This window comes from Antechinus flavipes, chromosome 6, assembly GCF_016432865.1.
Source record: "Antechinus flavipes isolate AdamAnt ecotype Samford, QLD, Australia chromosome 6, AdamAnt_v2, whole genome shotgun sequence".
Taxonomy (NCBI): domain Eukaryota; kingdom Metazoa; phylum Chordata; class Mammalia; order Dasyuromorphia; family Dasyuridae; genus Antechinus; species Antechinus flavipes.
Genome location: NC_067403.1, coordinates 137,499,524 through 137,511,451, shown reverse-complemented (window position 1 = coordinate 137,511,451; position 11,928 = coordinate 137,499,524).

Sequence of the window (11,928 nt, the reverse complement as noted above, 5' to 3'; positions counted from 1 at the left end):
TCCTTAGACAAATGCTGTAGGAGAAAACAATGGGGAATCTTGTCATGATCCCTGTGATAGTTTAAATTTTTTTCTTAGTATCTCTAGGATATAAAAAGGAAACTTGTTAAAGAGACATCAACCATGTACTGATGAATGATTCTGCAAACAAGGGTTGGAAATAAAAGTTTTGACTTAAGAGGAAGTGATGTTAAAAAGAAGGGAAGCCAAAACTCTTTGGGTCTTGATTACTTAACTATTATTGAAGAGGAAACAAGTAAGTGGAAGTTACTCATTTTGGATGACTTCCCTCCTACCTCCCACTCCCTGCAGCCTCCCCATTCCATTTTTTTAAAGGATATAGATACATGCTGTCTCTCTCTGAAAGAAAGAAAAGGAGACATGGCCACATGTGGCCTGCAGATGGAACAAAAAAGGGCCCTTGTATGTCCGGAAAGAGACAACCCTCCCCCATAACACCTCCTTGAGAGCAACCTTGTAAAGGCAAAAAAGGGAAGAGAGGATGCTTTTTCTAATCATGCTTATATGATGCCTATAGCTAGGCATAAGTATGGAGAGCATTCTTTATAAGGTTAAGTAAATGTGGCTAAATAGTCACCCACTTTCAGTGATGTTTTGTTTCATTGTTTCCAAAACAATTCAGCCAAAATTGCATGTTTTTATCTTAAAGGGGAGGGGTGGAGAAAACAATTCAGTACAGTTATATGTAGACAGATATGAGACATTTGTTCCTTTATAATGGAATATAGTACTAATAAATTATTAATGATTCTTGGTCACTAACTGTGCAAACTGAAACAAGTCATAATCTTTTGGGATCTCATTTTCTTATCTATAAATTAAAGGGCTTGAAGCCTAATACTCTTTAAAGTTTTAAAACTATATGATTTCATTTTTGTTCTTGTTTCCAGGAATGATAAAACTTTGGATTTTCTGTCTCTCTGTGTATTTGTCTCTCTTTCTCTGTTTTTATCTTTCCCTTTTTTTATTTCCTCCATACCCTCCAAGAAGCAGAGAAAATGAGGGAGGGAAAGAAATGTTAAGGGAGGGAGGGAGAGAGAATTTAATTGTGGTTTCAATTTGGAATAGCTTTTAAAATTAAGAACATCTTTCTTTTCAGTTCCCTTCATGCTGTGTTTCTCCAAGAAAGTCAAATCCTATGATCTATTTGCATAATCTTGTGAGCTCAGATGTCACAGTTTCATTAAGAACTGCATGAAAATGCCCTCTTCCCAATGAGATTACTCCTTCCATTTGGCATATGATTTCTCAGTCCATTTTAAAAGGAAATTATTCTAGTCGAGATAGAAAATTCATTTGAATGTCCTCAGATTTTCTTTTATTGCATGCTGTCACACAACCAGGTAAGATATTATAGGACTATAAATCTAAAACTGGAAATGACCTCAAAAGTCATATTGTTCAACCTCATTTTATAGATGATGAGAATGAGGAAAATGAATTCATTAGGCTGCCTCAAATCACAGAGTAAGCATGAGAAACAGGGGTTGAACCCAGTTCCTCTGGCTCCAGAGTTTATGTTCTTTCCACTTTACCATTATTTTTCTTAGCAGCACTCCCACCTATTTTAATGAGTGAGGTACTATGGATTAAACAAAGGTGATTTGGACAAACTCTGCTTTAATTGGTTTTTTGGTCTGTTGACAATGTTGTCACTGCATGACTTTCATTCTTTTGAATTTGGATTTTGTTTGTCACTGCATGACTTTCATTCTTTTGAATGTGGATTCTGTTTGTCATCTGAATATTGTACATCTCTCAAGTAACAAGGCATAAAAATACATCAGACAGTACTCTACACATTCTTACTGGATTTAATCTTTATTCATATTTTAGGGTTTCTTTATGTTATGATATGTGATATTCTTTATCTTATATATATTTATAAGAGGTAGTGAAACAGATTCTAGTGAAGTTCTCATTGATTGAAGGCACATTCTAGGGCTCATTTTTTATGTGAGGTAATTGGGGTTAAGTGACTTGTCCAGAGACACACAGCTAATAAGTATTAAGTATCTCAGGCCAGATTTGAACTCAGGTCTTCCAGGATTCAGGACCAGTGCTATATGCACTATGCCATCTAGCTGACCCTTCTAACGGTTTTTTAAAACAAGTAGGATTTAAAATGCCAAAAAGGATCACCTACAAAAGATTTAACATATTAGATCTTATAGTTTCCCTAAGAGATTGAAAGAAATTGAATTGGAAAGAAGAGTTGAAACAGCAATTCTTTAAGAACTGGCCACCTCAAAGAATGAACTTGTGACCCATTCCCCAAACTTCAAAGCTGAATTGCAAGATTACTACCACAATATTTCCTTAGGGTTTTTCCAATGTGAGCTCTGAATATCAGAATAGAAAATCTTGGAAAGAAGCCAACTTGCTCTAGCAACTGACTGCTCATATTTCACTCATCAATTACTATTGCAAAATTTTGTGCACAAATATATTGGCAAAGAACTTGGAAGCTGTTATTCAGGAAATAATACACTGAATCCAAGATGGTTTCTGAAAATATTGTTTGAATTCAACTAATGCCAGAAATTTATTTTTTCTGATATACCTGTCTAAGAACCTTTTTCCTACAGCTATATTATTACTAGATGAAGAAAGGACTTTTGATGCATTAAAAAAAAAAAACTAATGAGGATTGGATTTGGTTTATTTTGGAGAACTCAATATTTATATATTTGTTTATTTAACATTCTATGCTTTTTTAATTTTCATCTTGGGCACAAATAAAGGGAGACATTTTACTCTGATCTTTGAGTGGCAATAGAAATTATAAAGGCAGAAGTACACATGTGAGGGAAGATCTAAGCTACTTTGGTGAAAAGGCTTTAACTAAAGAAAGAATAATCTAATGATTATTTTGGCATAGCCAAATACTTCAACTCTATACTTTCCTGGTCCACTGAAGAACTTTTATTGAAGGTCAAGGTAACAAAGGAAAAAAGTCAAGATCTTTTCTCTCTTTATTTAAATTTAAGGTTGCTTTTAAGAAATTTTAGAAGAGCCAGAGATGTTATTTTGGGATTCACTAAGCCATGGACTGCTTAAAATCAAAATTGAATAAGGAAGCATAATTATCTTTAGAAGATAGTTATTTACACAAGAAACTAAATAGTCATGCAACATTATAGATAGTAATTTGAAATAATAAAAAACTATTGTAAGGTAAGAAAGTACAATCTGGCTAATCTATTTAAAGATGCCTTAGAAAATACCTTCAAATCAATAAATGTATTAAGTATTACCTTCATAAAATGAAGTTATGGCTTAATACATAAACATTTTGTGAGCCAGAAAGACTTGGAAGCCTAATCCCACCTCAGACATATAAGCTGTATTTACCCTGAACCTATGAAGACTTACACTATGGAGTGGATGGATGAGAACAATTTGTTCCAAAGGCCATGAACATAGATGAAACAGGTGCTATCGTGCTGCGAGCATGCCGAAGTCATCCACTGCCTCCAAAGTTGTTGTTGAGTCCTTTCCTCTGGACTTTGATGACTGTCAGAGAAAGTGAGGCTAATAACTTTGTGCAACTCTATGTTACAAATTCAATTAATGTACAAGTCAAGATATTGAAAAATGGGCATTTTGAACTAGGTATTCCTTAGGAATATCAAGCTGAATATGTATGAAACAGAAATTAATTATCTTTCCTAACAAACACACCTCTTGTCTGAAGTTCTTATTTTCTGTTTTTCTATCTAAGGCAAAAAAACCCATCCAGACATGTAGAGTTGCAACTCTGGTACCCTTTTTAATTCTTCACTTTTACTTCTCAGATTCAGTTAGTTGCAAAATATGCTGCCACAGCATCTTTGGCAACTTTCATTTTTATCTGGAATCATACAGCTGCCACTCTAATTCAGGTCTCTCTCAGGGATTAGTACAATTGCTTCTTAATTGGTTGCCCTAACTCCATCCCCCACCCTTCTCAATCCATCTTCCACTTACTTGCTAGTGATTTTCCTAGATCTCGGGCCTGACAAATTATTACTTTAGTCATTAAACTACAGTCATTCCCTGTTACCTTTAAGAGAAAATATAAGCTTATGTAAGCTTCTCAGTTTGGGAAAGGAGACAGGAACAAGTTTTTATTAAGCATCTATGCATAAATCACTGTAATAAACACTTTATAATTCTCATTTGATATTATATTTATATTATCTATATTCACACATATATATTATAATTCTCATATATAAGAGTTTCCTCACTCCAGGCCTAGATATCTATTTACTGATCTATCTTGCATTAAAAACTTCACAAATTGAACAGCCAGAACACCAAAGTACCTTTCCAATACACACAAACACAAGTGTGCACACACACACACACACACACCCTCAGTATATAGAATGGTACAGCCAAATTAGCCTTCTTACTTTTTCATTTTCTCTCTCTGTGTCCTGCGCATAAGGGTCTTTTTCTGATCCTCTCATTTGCTAGTAACTTCTACTCCCAATACCCCCGTTGCCTTGGATATGTTTTTGTTTTGTATATATTGATGTATGACAGATTGTTTCCTTGGGTTACATTGTAAGCTTTTTGAGGACAGGCATTGTTTTATTTTTCTTTTTGTATTCCCAAATGCTTAATAAATATTTATGGATTATTGGGCAGGATAGAAGTCTATTCATTTGACCTGTCTAGGTATTCACTTCCACCTGACCAGTAACAATAAAGTTAGTAAAATGGTATGCTTCTTAACTTTATAAAAAGTTAGCTAAAATCATGAATGTTTTCAAAATGATGAAAACTGAGTATGTGTGATTATGTAGCTCCTGGGAAAATTAACTGAAAAAATGAAAAATGATAAAATTTCAAAGTGACAGAATATATAGCAGAAGCAAACTTGCTATAATCATTTAAATAATTTGGAATGTCTATCTCTAGGAAATTATTCTTTCTTTGTATTTATGTAACTTGGGATTCAAATCTTGACATTTACATAAGATTGTCCTCATTGGTGGTTGTTCAGTCAATGCAATCATATCTGACTCTTATTTAGAGTTTTCTTGACAAAGATACTGGATTTATTTGCTATTTTCCTTTTCCAGCTCAAATGAGGAAATTGAGGCATAAAATGTTAAATGATTTGCATTGGATCAACACAACTACTAAGTATCTGAGGTTAAATTTAAACTCAGGAGGATGAGTCTTCCTGACTTCAGGACTGACATTATTCATATGAGCACTTAGTTACTATCTCTGGAGGAGATTACTTGGTTCTACATGCCTATGTAAGGAGCAATGTTGGTAAAAGCTTTGGGGGAAAAAATTCTTTTCTGGCTTCCACCTTGGAGAAAGGTTATTTGGAAGACATTCAGGATCATTTTAGGCAGAGGTTCTTAGAGGGAGACAAAGACTTCAGGAGGAAACTGACATGTAGAGGAACCAGTGCCTCAAGCATGTTCCTTGCTTCTAGTTTACTATACTAGAGACTTTGGAAAACTTCATCTTGAGTGGGACAGAGATCCTTAAGGTAAGATATCTTTCTCCCAGTGGCAATGCTTATTTACTCATTGTTTTGTTTTGTATATTGTACTCTATAGAACTTATCTGATTTCTGTTTGCTATTGACTTTGAGAAAAATGGGTTTATTAACACTTGATGGGAAGATAATCAAGTGTTTGAACCTTGGGAATTCTTTCCTTACAATGTCAGAAGAATGACTTGAATCTAAAAATCATTTCCTTTTGACTAATAATATTTTGGAGGAAAATACATGTAATGATAATCTAGTATCCATTTTCTAAGGAAAGTAGATTGGTCAAATTCATGGTTTCAATCTTCTTATAATACACATCTACATTCAACATTTTTCCCTTAATAATGCCCTTATGGCAAGTGCTTATCTTGGAGATCTAATGGAATTTTTAATGCATTCACATATTTCTTTTCTGAGATTTTTGAACAACTTAATTCTGTTTTAATTTCATGGCTAGGTCTGTGCTGAGCTCTACTTGTTGATAGAATTCCTCAAAGGAAAAGAAAAAAACCACCAAGTGTGATGAAAGGTGGCCTAAACTTAGGTATTTTTTCTGACCTTGGAGACGTTGAGAGATCATCCTAAAATTACTCCTGAGACAGTCTAATTTTTATTCCTGCTATGGCTAGAACTGATCCCTCCATTGAAATTGAGGAAGGGATTTTACTTCAGAAAATGATAGATTTATGGAAGAATCTGAACATGGAAGAAAAGGAACAGCTAGAGAAGGAAGAAATAGAATTTGTGTTGGTGGGGTTCACCTTGGAGACTTTCTTGAGTTAAAGGCATTCCATTAAAAGCCATAGCCATCACTTAACCACCCTAGGGCAAATCTGGATCAAACCAAAGGAAGGAAATTCTACAGTTGAATATTAGGCAAAGTGCCTATTGAGGAAGGCATTGGCTGAAATGTCAGTCTGGAATTTCCTCTTTGTGAATTTGCTCTCTTTAAAGCCTTTGCTATAACAGAATATATCAAGTTATGTTAGCAAAAGGTTGGTGAAGTAGCAAGCCTTTTTCTGAACTCCCCACTATGTGCAAAGTACGATAGAGAAAAGGAATGTGTGTACCTTTCCTTTTTATTGGAGGAAATCTTTTGGCCAACATACCTCAGAGCAGTCCACCTCCCAGTGGATACAGTAAAGCTCTATTCTCTAGGAACTTCCAGCATAATATAAACATAAATATAAACATAGCTGAAATGCTGAAATGCACAGACTATGACATTTGATGGTGGCCTTAAATGGCAAAGAAAATATGATGGTAATAATAACTGCCATGTGTGCAGCATTCTATCATTTAAGAAGGGTTTTCATGAACATTTTCTCAGTTAGTCCACAACCACTATGTGAGGTAAGTAGTACAAGATTTATTGTTCCCAGATTAAAATGGAGGAAAATAAACCTCAGAAACACTAGACAACCTGTTCAAGATTACACAGCTTGTAAGTGAAAAAATCATGCAAGATCCAAACTCAAGTCTTTGGATTCTTAAATCTAATGTAATTTCTATATCCTTCTGAAGATTGCTGTAGGACCATATTTAATTCATTAAGAAAACATTTTAATTACTAAAAATGGCAACCCAAACCTGACTACATTTAATGATTATTTTAAACTATATTTGATATTTAATGACATATTTAAATAAATTTTCCTCCTATCTGACTAGCCCTTCTTCAACTTGACTGGGACATTGTCTGTCACCCAAATCACTAGTTCCCCCAAAGCTCCTTGGCTCTCTTTTCTTTCTTTTTCTATACTTTTCTTACTTTGTGACTTCATCAATTCTTTCAGGCTTGCTTAGCATTTTCATTCAGATGGCTTCCAAATCAATATCCAAATTTATTATCAGTAGCTTCCCAAATGGATTGTTGTCTTCTAGTTTTGCCCTTCAACTGAGTTACCAAAATAATCTTCCCTGTTGCACAAATTTGATTATATTTTGTGTTTGGACCTCGTTTGGGGAATTCCTTCAGTGAGAACCTTCAGTGACTCCATTTCCTCCTCTGGGATAAAATGTTACTGCCTCAGTTTTTTTAACTAAGGCCTTTCACAATCTGGCTCCATCTTCCATTTTTAGAATTATATTATTACTTCCCTTGACACACTCTATATTCCTTACTTACTGTTTTCCAATTTTAACACTGTATCTTGCACTCTACACATTTCTAGAAGCTATACAATTTATATTTGGAATGAACTTCCTCCTCAGTACTGCCTCTTAGAATCCTTAGCTTCTTTCAGGCTCAATCTATGGAAAACCATTTCTTATTACCTTTGTTTTTAAACTTTTTTTCTGTCCTCAAATAAACCCACACACACAGACACACACACACTTCTATCCATGTTTTATATTCTCCAGTAGAATATAAGTTCTCTGAGGGCAGACACTGTTTTTCATGTCCTATTAAACTTGGCGCATACTATTTATTTCTTCCTTTTTTTCTCTTCTCTTTTCTCTTCTCTCTTCCTCTTTCACCTTTTCTTAACCTTCTCCCTCTTTTCTCCTCTTTTTTCCTCTTTCTCTATTCCCCTTTTTCCTCTTTTCTCCTCCTTCATATCTATACCTACAGCAGTATCTATTTCTCTAAATTCTATCTAATTTGGAGAGAGAGGAAAAGAAAGGATAAGAGCAAGGAGAGGAAGAGGGAGGGGAGGAATATGTCCCATGTGTATGTAGATGTAGATGTTATATATATATATATATATATATATATATATATATATATATATATGTATATATATATATATTTATATTTCCAATTACATGTAAAGGTAGCTTCACCATTCACTTTTATAAGATTTTGAGTTCCAGTTTTTTCCTTTGTCCTTTCCCTCTCCCCTCCCAAGATGACAAGCAATCTTATACATGTACAATCTTATACAGGTATAATCATGTCAAACATATTTACATATAAGTCATGTTGTGAAAGAAAAATCAGAACAAAAGGGAAAACCTCAAGAAAGAAAAAACAAAAAAAATTATATACTTTGATCTTCATTCAGACTTCATGCTTCTTTCTCTGGATGTGGATAGAAGTTTTCATCATGATCCTTTTGAAATTGTATTGCTGAGAAGAGCTAAGTCTATTAAAGCTGCTTATCATACAGTGTTGTCACTTTATGCAATGCTCTCCTGGTTGTGCTTACTTCCCTCAGCAATTAGTTTAATTAGTTTAAATTACTTAAACTAATTTTTCTGAAATCCATTTTATTATCATTTGTTACAGTGCATTAGTAGTCCATTACACCCATATTCCACAATTTGTTTAGCCATTTCCCAGTTAGTGGACATACCCTCAATTTCTAAATCTTTGACATTACAAAAAGAGCTGCCATAAATAGTTTTGTATATGTGGATCCTTTCCCATTTTTTTGTGATCTCTTTGGGATACAGATTTAGTAAGGATTTTTCTGTATCAAAGGGTATACATAATTTTATAACTCTTTAGACGTAGCTACATTGTTCTTCAGAATGATTGGATCAATTCACAACTCTACCAACAATGAATAGCAGCCAAGACCGACCTGCCGCCCAGGGCCCCACAGCAGCTCCGAGAGGGAACGAAGAGACAGGCCTTCCCCGCCGCCAGGACCACAGCCACCTCACAAGCCAGCCCCTGAGCAAGCAGCACCGGTAGCCGGCGGCAGATCATATTCGTTCCGTGGCCGTTGAGTAGTTTTTAATTCCGGTTGATTTTTGTCCCTTTGCGCTCGCCTCTACAGTCCTCCGCTCTACCAGCTGAGGAGATCCATTCTGGTTTGGATCTCCAGCAGCCACTGTCAGGTGGCTCCTGTGTATTCCAGCAGCTCTCCCGTGTCTTCTAACAATGAATCAGTGTTTCAGTTTTCCAACATTTATCAATTTCTTGCTCTGTAATATTAGTCAATCTGACAGACAGGTGTAAGGTGATGCCTTAGAGTTGTTTTATATTGCATATTTCTAATCGTAGTGATCTTAAATCAGTAGTAGTGATTTTTTCCCATACTATAGATAGCTTTAATTTCTTCTTCTGAAGGCATCCTGTTTATATCTTTTGATGATTTATCAATTGGGGAATGACTTGTTCTCTTATAAATTTGACTGAATTCTTTCTATATTTTAGAAGTGAGGCCCTTATCAGAAATGCTCACTGTAAAAATTGTTTTCTGCTTTCCTTTCTAATATTGTTTGCACTGGCTTTCTTTATGCAAAACCTTTTAAATTTAATATAATTAAAATTATTCATTTTGTTCTCTAGGACCTGTTTGGTCAAAAATTCTTTCCTTCTCTATATGGTGGTAAACTACTATTCCTTGCTCTCCTAATTTGCTTATGGTATCAATCTTTATGTCCAAATCATGTACCCATTTTAATCTCATCTTGGAATAGATTTGAGATGTTGGTCATTGCCTAGTTTCTAACACATACTATTTTCTAGTTTTCCCAGTAGTTTTTGTGAAATAGTGAGTTCATATGCCAGAAATTGGAATTTTTGTGTTTATCAAACAGCGGATTACTATTATTATCTACTATTACTATCATTGATGATTGCATCTTTTGTACCTAATCTTTTCCACTGATCCACCAGGAACTATTTCACTATTTTTTAGCCAATACCAACTAATTTTGACTATTTTCACTTTATAAGATAGTTTTAGATCTGGTATGGCTAAGGCTCCTTTCCTTTGTTTATTTTTTGTTACTTCCCTTGATATTCTTGACCTTTTGTTCTTCCCAAAGACTTTTTTTTTTTTTTTTTTTTTTTGTAAAACAACTTTTGGTAGTTTGAGTTGTACAGTATTGAATAAGTAAATTAATGATTTCAAGCATTTTTTCAGTTGATTCCATAGGATTCTCTAAATATAACATCATATCATCTGCAAAAAATAGAGTGATAGTTTTGTTTCCTAATTGCCTGTTCTCATCCCTTCAATTTCTTTTTCTTTTCATAGCTACACCTAACATTTCTAATACCATATTATTGAATAATTTCTAGTGCTATATTGAATGGGCATGACTACTGATTAAGACATCTAGTATATCCTCATTATATATAATGCCTGCTGATGGTTTTAGATAGATATTTCTTTCTATTTTAAAGAAAATTCCATTTATTCATATTCTTTCTAGTGTTTTTAATAGGAATGGATCCTTTATTTTGTCAAAAGTTTTTTTCTGAATTTATTGAGATAGTCAAATGATTTGCTAGTTTTCTTATTCATGTGGTCAATTATGCCAATAGTTTTCCTAATATTGAATCCATCCTGCATTCCTGGCATAAATCCCACTTCATCATAGTATATTATCCTGATAATAAATCATTATAATCTCTTTATTAATGTTTTATTTAAATTTTTGCATCAATATTAATTAGGAAGATTGAGCTGTAATTTTCTTTCTCTGTTTTGACTATTTCAGTTTTGGGTATTGACACCGTATGTGTGTCATTAAAAATTTTTATAGGACATTTTTGCCTATTTGCCTATTTTTTTCAAATACTTTATATAATATTGGAATATATTGTTCTTTAAGTATACTTCTAAATCCATCTGTCCCTGAAGATTTTTTGTAGGGAATTTATTGATAGCTTATTCAACTTATTTTTCTAAAGTGGGGCTACTTGAGAATTTTATTTCCTCTTCTATTAATCTAGGAAGTTTATATTGATCCATTTCACTTAGATTGTTAGAGTTCTTGTTGTACAGTTGGGCAAAATAACTCCTAAATATTGTTTTAATTTTCTCTTCATTGGTAGTGAATTTACCCTTTTCACTTTTAATATTGACAATTTGTTTTTCTTCTTTCTTTAAAAAAAATCAAATTAATCAAATGTTTATCTATGTTATTGTTTCCCCCCAATAGAACCAACTCTTAACTTTATTTATTAATTTAACAGTTTTCATACTCTCAATTTTATTAATTTCTCCTTTGATTTTTCAGAATTTCTAAAATGGTATTTAATTGGGTATTTTTAATTTGTTCTTTTTATGGCTATTTTAGTTATATGCTCAATTCACTAATCTTTTCTTTTTTCTATTTTATTCATGTAAGTATTTAGAGATATAAAATTTCCCCTAGGAACTACTTTGGTTGCATCCCATAAGTCTGCTATGTGGTTAGATTTATCTAGGTCTGTGAGAGGGAGATAAGAAATTCCCAATTAGAATAGTTTTTTTTTTTCCCTGTAACTCACTTAACATTTTCTAAAAATTTGGATGCTACACTACTTGATAAATATATGTTTTGTATTGATATTGCCTTATTGTCTGTGATACCTTTTAGCAAGAAATAGTTTTCATCCTTATCTCTTTTATTTTTGCTTTTATTTTTTCTGTTACCAGGATTACTATTCTTGATTTTTTTTTTTACTTCAGTTGAAGCATAATAAATTCTGCTCAAACTTTTACCTTTACTCC